General features: G+C 50.7%; 1 protein-coding gene across 16 annotated transcripts in view; it reads right to left on the reverse strand.

Moving 5' to 3' along the window:
* The window catches only part of SIL1 (SIL1 nucleotide exchange factor), a 100,234-nt gene that overhangs the window by 82,400 nt on the left and 4,490 nt on the right, over window positions 1–13,344 (reverse strand). Inside the window, exons 1-2 of one of the 16 annotated variants that reach the window (XM_082324094.1) lie at window positions 5,906–13,341; window positions 22–5,782 (exon numbers count right to left, since the gene is read on the reverse strand). The exons of 14 other annotated variants lie outside the window; for them this stretch is intronic. The gene's annotated coding sequence lies outside the window, so the exon portion shown is untranslated. Of the gene's footprint in view, window positions 1–21; window positions 13,342–13,344 lie in introns of those variants that run through there. One more of the 16 variants, XM_082324114.1, reaches the window with a different exon arrangement.

A 13,344-nucleotide genomic window follows, 5' to 3' on the forward strand; every position in this document is an offset into this window, starting at 1 on the left:
TAATAATAATGAACGTAACACCTTATGCAAAGCAGGAGAAGAGCCCTGAACGGCAAAACCAAACATAACGGGGAGCTTCCTTCAGGGACCCGTGCGATGCTCCCAGTGGAGACTCAATTTGTTTGTCCTCGATTCTCCCAGAACAAACCGGGCAGGAACAGACTGCTCTGGGTGCGGACCCATGGCACTGGGCTGGCGCAGGCTCCGTGCAGCGTCGTTCGAGGTCTGATGTTGTATCTGCATCTGCTGCGCTCGGGATGCTCTCAGCAGCTCTGCTCCTCCTGGCATCCTGCTGTTGGGAAAGCACGCTCCTGCCCCCCGCGACTATCGCCAGCTCCACACAGGAGCCCGCTGCTCTGAGAGCCCCCAGTCCCTGCCGGAGGGTCCCACCTGGGCACGAAGCCCCGCACACACAGGTGAAAGACCCAACAGCGAGCACCACTTGTTTGCAAACACCCTCACACTACCAAGATTTCAGCGGAGAGGCCACAGCTGCAAGACAGACCGTCCCATTGACACCACTTATGAAATTGCTTAAAAAAAACATTTATTCTTCTTGCTTGCTCCTCATCATTTACTCCTACCAGGACTCTGCTCTGGAGTGCTAAAAACACTCCTACACAAGGGAAAAGCTGTGGGAACACCTTCCTGTATTTGGCTGCCTACAGAGAACCCATGCAGCAAGGAGGCCGTGCTTTTAGGTTTCGCAGCTCGAGCTCTGGTGGTTAGGCACAGCCTGCCCCCAGGCAGCAGGTCCTGCTCTGATCTGCAGCAGAAGCACTGCTCTGAACCAGGACCAGTGCAAGGGGAGAAATTTTGACATGGGGCGGTGGGGATGGGGAGGGAGGAGAAGGATAACCATGGCAGAAACACGTGCTTACAGAGCCTGGCATCTAGCGTGCAATCATGCAAGTTTTATAACTGCCACTAACAAATAATAACAATAAATATTAATAACCCCTACAGGCTACCTGCTTAGCCATCAGCTAACATCAGCACCTCTAACAGCAGCTCAGCTATGATACCACCCAACGCTGGTCTTTCCTACAAGCGCTGCCGGGTGCCGACGCACGCGAGAGCAGAGTACGCCTGTATCCAGCGACAGGAGACGGCAGAGCAGCACCCGGCACGGCAAGGGCGGCTCTCGGCACCCAGCAGCTTCACTGGCACTGGCCACGGCGCCGCACAGGGGCAGAGGAGTGGGTTCTTGTGGGTCATTTACGGTTAAAGCTGGCATTGCCCCTTCTACCCAACCACAGCAAGTCTGACCCTGTTGTTTATACAACCAACCTCGCACAGTTTAACATTAAACATCCCTTAGTCTATCAATTAAATTTACTTAATGAATCCCTTCAGAAACCAGCATTCACAGAAAACGCTGCTCTCCAGAGGGCAACAGCACAGCTTTATACTTTAGTGGTCTGAAGTCTGAGCAAGGCTGCCGTCATCCTCTCCATCCACTCCTTACCGGCGACGGCAGAAGGGGCCACACTCCGCCATGGCTCAGCAAGATCCCCGACAGCAGGGGCTGCGGCCTGCACGCCTCTGGCCGTCCTCAGACCCTCCACGCCAGAGCCCTGGGTCCGGGATGGGGGGGCTATTCTGCTCTGCTCAGGGTGGAGTGTACAAAAGCAGAGCATGCCTCAGAGATCAGAGGACTGAATTTATTGTTTATTATTTATAAAAAAATGCATCTACCTGAATTTCTGGCAGCTGCTCTCGCAGGGCTCTGTGACCACCCGCACACGCACATGACACCCTCGCTCTGCAGAGCTTCGGGGCTAGCAAGCACGTTCGAGTCCGTACCAGAGCACGGGGGCTGATTTGCACCAATTCAGGACTTGCCTGGCGATAAAAAGGTGTGCAGGGACCTTCAGGACAAACATTTTTCTGAAAGCTGCCACACTGCCTGACCTCAACCATGCGAAACAGCTTTCCCCTTCCTCATCGCCTCCTCATCACCCCAAACCCAGCTGAAAATGCCTCTCCTTCTGCCCGTGCCTGCCCCCTTCTCCTGCTCCTTGCTGCAATTTCCCATGCACAGCATGTAAAATTGAGTGATATTTTTCCCCCCACATGTATCTATCATTTCCATCAGCCCCTATTTGCAAGGTGACACCTTGGCTCGGACTAACCTGGGAGTCTGCCAGCATTCAGCGTATTTTTTTTACCCCCTCTGCTTTCCCAAGCTCGGAGAATGTAACAGGAAAGAAAGCGCACACCGCACTAGCCAGGGCACGGGGCACCCCGACGTCCCGCTGCAGCTGGGCCCACAAAGGGCCACAGATTTAACTGGCGTACTACTCCCAGCCTGTCTGGAAACAGCTTTTTATATTTTCCAAGTTCCTACCGTTTACTCGTTGGTCCCACATCAAATAACAACCTCCTTCCCCTGTCAGGTGCCGGCTTCCCTATAAAGAGGCTCAATTAAGAGGTTAAAAAACCATGCGAAATTCAGGCTCAGTATTATAGAGATCCGACACTGATTTATCAGGCACACAACTCCCACAGCAGCACCTGCACCACGCCACCTGCCCCAGAACAAGCACCTATCCCTCATGGCTGTATCTCAGCCTGTCCCCACCAAGACCCTCGCTGCCGGCTCCGGCTCAGCCTGGAGGTTTCCCATCGGGATTGCCAGCACTCCCGAGCCGAGGGCACCCGCTGCCGCAGCCCTGCAGAGCACCCGGCGCAGAGGTGCCCCGACAGCAGGCAAGCAAAGGGCCTCACCAGCAGCTCTATCGATCCGCCAGAAACGGTGAGCTGTGAAGTTTATGAAAAATGCACTTCCTCACCTCTCCACAGCACACCGGCCGGCGGTGACAGCTCGTACTCGGCGTGACGACCCATGGGCACAGGTCACGGCGGGGAGCAGCACAGCATGTGGGCAGCAAACGTGTGGCTCGCCCGCCGCGTGCTCTGGCTACGCGGCCAGGATTAACATGGCATCGCAACCCATGGGATTAACTGCACGGGATGCCTGGTGGGATGCCCAGCTCAGGACCTCCCTTGCAAGAGAGCTGGGCTCCCCCACACTTCCAGTTCTGGGGCAAGTTCCCAGTTGAAAAGCCACTGGGATCCGCCTCGTGGGCCAAAACCACCCAGGAGCTGCCAGACCGGCCACCGGCAGCAAAACCCAGAATAAAGCTCTAACGAGACAATCTCAAACCCTCCTGGAAAGGGGAATAAGGAGCTCTCCAGGGATGAACGTAACCTACTGCCAAGCAGGCTCCCTCGGGACTGCTCCTGGCTTTGCCCCAACTCTCTGCGGGAACCCAGGCAAGTCATTCCCCGCGCCGGAGCTCAGTTGCTCCATTCCTAACACAGAAGCCACCGTTACAACCAAGGGAATCACGGGGCTCCTTCCACTAAGGTCTCCAGCAATATCTTCATGTGGATGAAAGGCATTATTCAAGTTTGCTTATTTTTTCACTGCATCAGTACTTTTAAAGTGGCCTCAGAGGATGCCTTTCATAAGCAATGAAAAAAGCCCTGGGACAGTAACGAGCATGAAGAGAGAACGGAGAGACTACCAGTACAATCATCTAGAAGCGACTCTCACCATGATTTCCATTCTTCTACCCAGGCACTTCCCACCAAGATTAAAATTTGAATCTTGCTCTCCAAGCGCAAGAGCCTTCCCAGTCTGAAACTGAAGCAGAACAGCCAGCCTGCAGCAGGCAGCATTCGTTCAGCAGCTTTTTTCCCAAGGAAATTTAAAATAGCAAAATGCTCCAAGGGCTGCAAATGCAGAAGTAAATGCACAGACACAGGAAGCTGAAAGAGAACATAATTCCTTCGCTCTCGTGTTCTTCATCATCTGCCACCTCTACTTTGGGGAACTTTTTTTGCCTTTCTGCTTGTGAGATGGTTACAGACTGACATGTGCTCACACTGCACCTACGATCAAGATGCTCCAGTCTTCGTTGGTCCTTGGGCACTGTTTTAAGATTAATAAAAACCAGGGAAGAAGCAAGGAAACTGCCTGCACACAAAGCACCATCAAATGCAAGGAGTCCACAGCTGAAAAATACATTTCTTCTCTCATCTCTTGTCAGATAGGGAGAGCTATTTTAGATGTTACTTGTAGCAACATATGGAAAAAAATAGTTGAAAATGTGACAGTGCAGCATCATTTTAATTAAACTCAGGCACTGCAGAATCGCTCCCGACGAGGGCAGGTGCTGGATGTTGCATGTCTGCTTCCTCGGGAGCAGACGCAGACCCGAGTCCTCCAGCAGAGAAGGTTTCACGGACCCCTCTGGAGGCCCGACTGCTGTTATTAGATGGCCCCAATCACCCGCATGGGCTGTGACCTTCCTGCTGTCGTCCTGCCTTTTGCCTCATCGGCCTCCACTAAGCAGAGCTTTGATCCCCCAAGTGACTCCTGGTTCAGAGACCTTCTCTTCCCTTTTGCGGCCTAGACATGAAGCACCTTGGCTTCTGATGGGCAGACTTTCATCTTGCACAGAGCGCCCATCTCTGCAATTCATCTGGTCTCTTCAAACAGCAGCAGAGCCACAGCTTGTGATCTGTGCAAAACTGCGTTTTCCTTAGGGAAAAAAAGTCATGCTGGCGCTCATCTCCACCTTGTCATGGCACAACAGGCTGTACTGGTGCTTCAAAGAGCTCCTCAACCTTAAATCCTTATGACATGGTGACAAATCAGGGAACTTTCCTCTGTATGTCTCACGAATCCCAGCAGAGGTTACGAAACAGCATTTCTGCGAACTCCTTAGCCACCACGGGAGCCTGTGCGTGCTGTCAGCCGCACCGGTCGCCACACTCGAGGGCTGCAAGGTCCAAGTGGCTCCTCTCTGCAGGCTCGAGCAACCCCTTCGCTACAGACGTTCGAACTGCGAGTCTGGGCCTTACAGGCGTGCACAATGAAGGGTCATGGACAGAGACTCAAAGTAGTAAACCCTCCAAGCAGTAGGACTGCTCCCAGTCCACAGGTCCCTCCTGAGCTCCATGACTGTGCTCACTGCTCTTCGGAGCCATGGGGTTCAATCAGCAGCAGTACCGTAGCTCCTTCCCACCGCCCCTCAGCCGGAGCACAGGCAGGCTCCAGCAGCCCAAAGCCTGGACTGGGGAAGGAGGAAAACAGAGGTGCAACGAGAAGTGAGTGGTTTTCCTCTGTGATTTTCTCTTCCAAGGGACTACAATTGTGTTCATAACCTCAGCACCCTTCAGTCCAAAAAAAAAAGACCTACTGTTTCTCATCTGGAGCTTGGACCAACTGCAGGAGACCCAGCCACTCAAAAGGAACATCCTTTTGTTAGAGAATACCCTATAAAGAGCCATTTCGTGGGCTGGCATATCTCAGCAGCTGAGCAGCACCAGTCCATGACGGGTCCTTTCTTTGGCAGTCCTGGCTGTCACTGCACCCGCTGCCTCTGCAAACACCGCACAACACGCCCAGGCAGCGGGAAGCAGCAGCCAAAGGATACAGTGATTTTTGCTCTCCTTTTTTCTTGGCCCTTGCTGCATGGCTACTTGCAAAGCCAAGGACTCTCAAAATCTCCCTGCCTGCTGTGAGAGCTAACAGCAGGCTGTTAGCCAGCCATACTCTTTAAGCTCTGATGAAAGATGCATCTGCAGGACCCTTCTCTCTGCTCAGAGAGCAGAACATCCTGAGCAGCTTCCTCTACATCCCGGTGGTGCCACGGCCTCATCTTGCCACGTCGGGTGGGGAGATGGCAAGTCCACCCCAGGACTGCCAGGCCACATTTGTACGGAGCGGGCTTCTCCCATGAAGACGACAGACTTCAGCCATCGCCTCCTGCAAGCAGATTTATCACACGATGGACAAACTATTCTGCAGAGCTTCTCCATCAGCTGCCATCTAAATACAGCTGCCACGCGAATCAAGGCTGTTTCAATGACAGCCTCCTCAGTGACTTACAGTGACCGCAGACGTCACACGTCGAGACAAGTTTTGGCACCGACCCCGATCCAGGGAGTGAGAAATCTCAGTGCGCCCAGAACCAGGCAGGGACGGTTACTCACATGTAGAACGGTCTGCAGCATCAGGGTCAGACCGCATATTTTTTCCGAGGCAAGGACCCTGTCATTTATGCATTAAATGGCACATTTATTCTGCCATTCAGAAAGAAATAATAATTACAGTGGCCTCCAGTCTCCAACTCTTTCAGTCTGTACTTAAAGAAAGAGCAAAAAAGGACCAAAGCAAACAGCGCTTCCACAAAAATCTCTGAACTGGCTTTTAGCTGCTGGACAAAAGAGGGCCAGCTGATGAACCGCTTCCCTTATTGTCCTGTCTAATTTCTATTTCGTAACAGCAGCCAGGCACTGCAGGCAAAGCACTTCAGGAGGCAAAGCACCGCTCGGGTGGTTGAGCAGACCTGACCTTCAGCCTCCTGCCTCATCACAGTGCTCCAGGTGTGCCACGACTGCCCAGAAACGTGCTGCCTGCAGTGCTTTCTTCTTTAATCGTGGGGTAAGGAGTGCTGAGCCAGCCCAAGCACCTGGCGGGCTCTACGAGGCTAAGTGCTTTCGAGCGGCGCTGGAGGAGCCAGCCCACGCCAGTGGGTCCATCCACGTGCGCGGCTGCGAGATGCTCTCTCACAAACACATTTCTTGCGCACATACCTCTCCTTCTAATGAAGCAGTCAGTCCTGTTTTGGTGGAGATTTACAGAGAGGTTTTTTCTCTCAGAAGCAATAATAGATGGACAGCAGGAAAGAGAAGAAATTAATGAACATAGTAATTATTCCCAAAGTTGCAAATAGGAGTGATTCCTCACCCTGAGACAACTCTGGAAAACGAGATTAAAACGCTTAGGGGACATATTCTCGAAACTGCAGGTAATAGAACAAATAAAATGTATTTACAGTATCTCACAGGGGACATGTACTTTTTATTCTGCTGAGGAATGCAATATTCCACTCTTCATTACAGACTTAAAAGGGTGTCCTAAAAAAAGCAGCTTAACAAGGCATCTTTAATGGCAACCAGGGCCGGTTCCAGAAAGGCAGGCTCTCCTCAACGAGAAACACAACGAGCGTCTGCAGGAACACCTAGCACATAAGCAACATTAATAATCTATGCAAATAGCACAATTTAACAACCAGCAAAAAGGAGGCTGGAATGGGAGGTGGGCTAAAACAACACTCCCTCTGCTGACACTTTCTAAGAGGAGGAGGAGGGCAGACTTGCCTTCCCCAACTTCCTCGGTGCCCACGAAGCCGCGGCTGCAACAGACTGCGCCTGCAGTACCCGCCAGCAGAAACAATTTGTCATGTGTCAGATCAAATAAGCTCTTACGAGACCACTCTACTCCCCGAAGCAGACGGCTGCCAAACTCCAAAGGAGAAATCCAAGAAACCTAGCTGGCCGGTGTCAGACCCAAGTGTTTACGAAGACCAGCACACTTTTCATTTTTAAATCACATCAGTACAACGCAATCTGTTCCTGTGCAGCACTCCCATGCGAGGCAGCCATCAACAATATCCATTATTAAAAAGAATTTGGTGTTTAAATTATCACTCTGGGCTGAAGCTCCTCATAGCCCAGAAACTTCACGTTCTTCATCCGGCGGCACAGCATCTCACTCGTCCTAGGGAGGCGTTAACGTGCCCTGCTGCGGGGCACATCATTCTCTCTCTGTTCTCCTGCTAGGCAGGACAACAAGCCCCTAAACCTGCTCTGGGCACTTCTGCAAGATTTCATCATGCCAGCCAGTACCGCGAGGAATCCAAATCTCTCATCTGGTCCTGCAAAGACCAGGCTCAAGCACTTACTGGTCTGCACAGAGGGCAAATCCCTCAGCCCAGGGCGCAGCCGCCGGCTCCAGATGTTCCAGGTGCCAGCGCGCTTCATCTGGGGTCAGCCACCTGAGCCCACCACGGCCAGGAAAACCTCTTCTTCCCTAGAATATGAATAACGGCCCCAGGAAAGTTTGTCTGCCCAAGGTTCCTGGATAGAAACCTTGACCAGCCCACAAAGAAGGTTAGCTTATCGCAAAGTGAGAGTGAACAGAAGGGCAGGAGATCCAAAGAGAGGATGAGAGAAGTAGGAGACACTGCCTCAAGTCACCAAAAAGCAATTGCCTGCCCCAAAACTCAGCAACAGAGCCTCGAGTGACACTACATATCGACAAAAAGAAGTGAGAAAAGGGAAAACCTGGCAGCCTAAAGCAAGGAACAAGGGAAGAACAAGGTGGCAGGCACAGGGCATTCCCCTTGGTATTGGTAGTACCCGCACAAACCTCAGCTGCATGGGTTTTTTTTCCAGAATTTATTTAAAGAGCATCTGACGCCTCATGACAAGTTATATTTAGACACCATTTTATCTGTACCAGGACTCCTCTCCAGCCACAGGGACTGGCATCAAGCACAGGACACCATCTTGCCAGCCTTACTTGGACAGGATTGTTGCTTCCTACGAGCATCTCATCCAGCGCAGAAAACACCATCAGCCGGTACGTGCACCAGGAGAGCTGTAAAGTACTCGTGGCTCTGCTTTCCAGCAAGGAGCAAAACACAGGCTGTTACCGTAATGCAGGAAGTGTTAAACCGAGATCTCGTGGAGGAGGAGGTTAGCAGACACAAGTCTGTCATTTACAGCGATGCTGTTCAGGCGCTCACAGCTGCAGAGACGCCAGTCGAGAGCCAGGTTCCCACAGCCTCTCCCACGCTTTACACGCTCCAGTTTCCACCCAACAGCTCTTTGGACAGTGACCCACCCCAGGTCAGCCGGGAGCGAGCAGAGCCAGCACCGGGCGCAGCCAGCCCTCGCCCCCAGCCACCCCGCTGCCCCAGCCTGGGACCCGTTTGCAAGCAAGGTAAGCAGGCAAAGCTTTAGGCATCAATCCAGGACACGGCTTGAAGTCACGTCTCTGAACAGAGGATGGGGGGGTCCTCCTCTGCAAAATTTACCTTTTTTCAGCTCTCTGACTTGTAGAGATTTCAGAGAGAAATCAAAGTAGTGCTGTGGGAGTCCAGGGCACCCGCACAGATTTCCTCAGCAAATTCTGGTTATGTTTCTAAACAATGGAAAATTTCCCAAATGCTAAGAGAGGACAAAGCGCACGCTAGCCACCAGAAACCAGCCAGAACTCAACAACACCCCAGCCAGCAATCTCACTCTGCTCCTCAAGCGATGCTCCGCACAAACCCAAACAAAGGAGCCCATTTACATCATCACCGATGCATTTCTTTACCCCAGAAAACTTGTACAAGTGCCATGCTTGTGAGTGCCGTTATGATTTCCAACAGCCTCCCGCTGACGTTGAACAGACTTTCCAAGCTTCTCTGCATACATTTTGTACTTGATTACCCCATGCTTGCTGGAAGAAAAGGAATGAAATGCACTCAAGAGCCACTTGCTTATTCCCGATTTGGGTACAACAACGTCAAATGCAACACCACCATTTTTACCTCCCAGCAACCTCCCTGTGCCACACAGCACATCCAGCCACCGGAGACAGGCGTTTCCCACCGAAGGAACGAGAACCTCACACCCAGCCCTTCACTTTTGTAACCCTCAGAAGGACCCATCTCTAGAAGCCATAATGCATTAAGCAACACAATATTCGAAACTAAGTCCAGAGCTTGCAGCAGAACCTAGCTCACCCAAGGCTCCTGCCGGAAATTTTCCATAGTGTAACAGTTTATTTTGTGAGCAGGAAGAGATCAAGAAAATCAATTAAGTCAGAGTAAGAATAAAAAACTCCCCCTAAAGTGAGTAACTGCACTAAAGCAGCAGTCGTGAGCAGGCCAAGTACATTTTAAGGGCTATACATTTTCACTTCCAGAGTCTTGGAAAAGAAAATGGAGTGACTTTGTTCTGCATGCATATTGTCCACCATTTGTTATTGTCTGTCTATTGATGCTTACTTGAAAAACAAAATTTAATTAAACTCCACAGTACTGCATAGCCTGCCTTTGAAATATGCCCGCATTAGTGGATCATTACAGTAAATGAAATACAGCTTCATATCGTATTTTTCAAATAACGTCCTAAAACATTTACAAATTAAATAATACCCTTGCAGAGAGAAATTAAGAGACACAGTGTTCAGCAAGGGCAAAAAGATGTTTACAGATGAAGTCTGAAAGGAGAGGTGGAGGCAATGAGGCAGAGAGGTGCCGGAGGGCTCTTCTAGATCTTGTTGAGACGGTTCTCCGTGTACCAGAAACCAGACGAAGAAAGAGTGCACCAGTGGCAGGCGAGCAGAAAGGGCAGAGCCCCCGAATCCCCAAGGAGGTTTCAGCACGAGCTCATTCAGGGTCTGGGGTGCGTTGGCACAGCCTGCCAAGCTGGGGAGGTGCCTGTGCTCCTCTGCATGCAGGAGAGCTCCGTGCGCCTACACGCCCTTTGCATCCTTCGGAAACCCGGCCAGAGCCGTACCGGTCACAGGGAAGGGACCCCTTGCAACCGACACAGAGCAGTGAAAATCCAGACTCTCAACGGGCTGAGAAAAGGGATGCAGAAAGGTGCTCTTGTGGCAGGATGAGAAATACACTGCTAATATTTACCAGGAGCAGAAAACAAAGGGAGCTTTGGTTTCTCAGGGTAAGTAAAAGCACAAGCAGGTTAGTGAGTCAGCGCTTGTCATAGCAGCAATGCCCGATGCTGAGCAAAGCAAAGCAGCATGTTAAAAAGCAAGTGAATATTACATGAGCCTTACAGCTCGCGCTTGAAGAGATCCAAGATTTATCTTTTCCTTAATAGCATCTGGGGCGATGCCAAGTGTTCTTTGACAAATTATTTACTCTGAGAAATCATTTTCCTTAAACAAGGGTAGCCCGTTACCGCATCCTTCTTCACATGAGCATGGCAAAGGCTGTGCCCTGCAGCTCTGACAGCCCCATCTCCATGGTGATGCACCAATGGAGGTACCGACTCCAGCAAGAAGGCAAACCTCCCCAAAGAAAAGGCCAAAGACGGCAGAGCTCTCACCGGCGTGAGCCCTGGCGAAAGGTGGGCTGCGTGCACCAAGCATGAGTGGCGCTGGCAGGCAGGGCTTTCGCGACAAGTGAAGCACGCCGGCCTACGAGCAGGATGGAAATGAAGAAGAAAACCTTGCAAGGGCACCTCTGGATGCATTTTACAGGAAGACGGTAAAAGATTCACAGCTGCTGCCCATGCCAGGGATCAGCAACTGACAGCCAAATTCCCATAGGTCCTGCTGGGTTCTCATCAGCATGTGAATCTATTATTTAGAAGAAAAAAACGTTCAGCCTGGCATATAACCATTGAAAGCTGTCAACTCCCAGACTGTGGGGGGCTTCCTCTGCAGAAAGGATCCTTCCCTGTGGATCGGGGACTCCTCACCAACTTTACATTGCAAAATCAAAACGAACAGCTGCAGCAAGGGGCGATCCATTATGTATCGCCTTATTGGTCCTACAAGAATAATGAGCACTGGGACCCCAAGACACTACACAGCACATAGCAAGGCTGGGCAAAACCCACCGGAATATAGAAAATGCGGCCCAGGATCCTTCCTAAAGGAAAAATATGGTGGTAGAGAGGCACTGGGAGTGACGTAAAAGAGCTGGCGTACAGAGCGTCGTTCCTGTACTGGGGATAGAGACTCCGACAAGGCTGCACGGGTCCAAACTGCGGAGGGCAAAGCAGTCGTCCACCAGCAAGGCAGCTGGCTCCTGCCTGCTGACATGCGCTCCTCACCTCTCACACCAAAGCCTCCATCAGGATCAACAACCCACGTCCGCTCGCCTGCACACCCCCACGCCCGCTCTCCCATCAGTGGACAGCGTGAAAGCTGCCCGGCAGCACTCAGGCAGATTCAGGATGGCTTTGTGCTTTCCAGGCTGTGGCAAAGCCTCCTTGACACTTAAAAGCAGCACAACCGACTTGCATAAAAGATGAAGATTGCTGAGCCTCCTGCAGCCTTCCTGAGGTGAGAGCAATCTGTGCACGCTGTAATCATCAGGCAGCAGGAGCACGCCAACACTGGGGTGGCTAGACTGCAGCGCGGGGTTAAAAATGACCGGGCCTCACGTTTATGGGTATTTTAAAAAACGTGCTCATCTACAGCTCGCCAGCACTTTTCTCCACCTCTGAACATACTGAGAATGAGGTCTCAACATTTTTAACAGACCGGACTGTTCATCCTGGTTTGCTGGAGGAAATAAAGGGAATGGGATGTCCGATAGGGAAGAAGGGGTACAGCCCAAATACCTCTGAAAGTGCCCTACTTCTGCAGTTCAAGGTTAAACATCCCATTTGCACTAATTTCTGAGTCTGCCTCTCTCAAAAGCCGTGCCAGGTAATTAGAATCATTATAACTATTATTAGACCATAATATTATTATAGCATTTTTGCTACACTTGACATCTGTTGGCTGATAGATTTAACTGGTACATAAGAAATAATTGTGCATAGATTTCTTGCAAATGAGCACCAACACGGAAGACATTAAAGCGTTCTGCGTTGAAAAAGTTAATTTTATGGAAGCATGCTTGAAATAAAAATTCTAAAATTAACAGTTAAACCTTTAAAAACTCTCATTAAAGAAACTAGTTGGGTTTAAAGTAGGCAGCTGTTAAAAAAAGCCTGACTTTTCTTCAGATGCTTAAAGGCATACACCTGGCTCGGTATCTCCTTCAGATCAAGACATGCATCTTCTTCCCACCTATTCCAGTGACCCAGAGGTTTCTAAATCATCCTTCCATCTTCCCTTTCCTCTCTCTGCAGCAGGCTTTTGAATTATTTGGCCGAAGAGTCGACTGCGCAGAGAACCAGTATAATCAGGACTCTTACAACCTGCTCACTGAAAATCCTACAGAATTATCAGCAAACACACATCTAGAATAAAATACAGCTTCTTGCATCCCATGAAGCTCAAAGGGCTTTGCAAACTGGACTCGGGATGCAATTTATCCACCACCGAGATTCTGCCGTAATCCAGAGTAGAACACAACCTTTCTACCAGTATTTAACTACAGCACGCAGCCCCTGGGAGAGAAGGAAGAATCCAAGAGAAAGCACAGGAATGCTTTAGGGAGGCTGAATTTTCTCCCCTGGAACTGAATTTTGGTCAGGGCACCCACCATCAACCATGAACCAATAAAGGAGAACAAACAGGGCACAGCTTCTCCATCCCGTTGATGATGTCCTTGAAGCACAGCCCTGAGCAAACAGCTGTGGCCAGGTACCTCCAGTTACCAGCCTTGAGAGGTGGAAGAATTGAAAACCACAGAGGAACCCTGCGTTGTCCTAGAATTCAATGAGGCCCAAATTTCACCCCCCAGTTACACCGATGTGCGAAGAAAGATGGTATAGTGGGTGGAAGCGCACTTCAGAAAAGGACCAACTTCTTAACATTCAAAAAGCTGAGCACAGCAGCTCAGT

Source organism: Platalea leucorodia (genome assembly GCF_965183815.1).
Source record: "Platalea leucorodia genome assembly, chromosome: 11".
In the NCBI taxonomy this organism is placed as follows: domain Eukaryota; kingdom Metazoa; phylum Chordata; class Aves; order Pelecaniformes; family Threskiornithidae; genus Platalea; species Platalea leucorodia.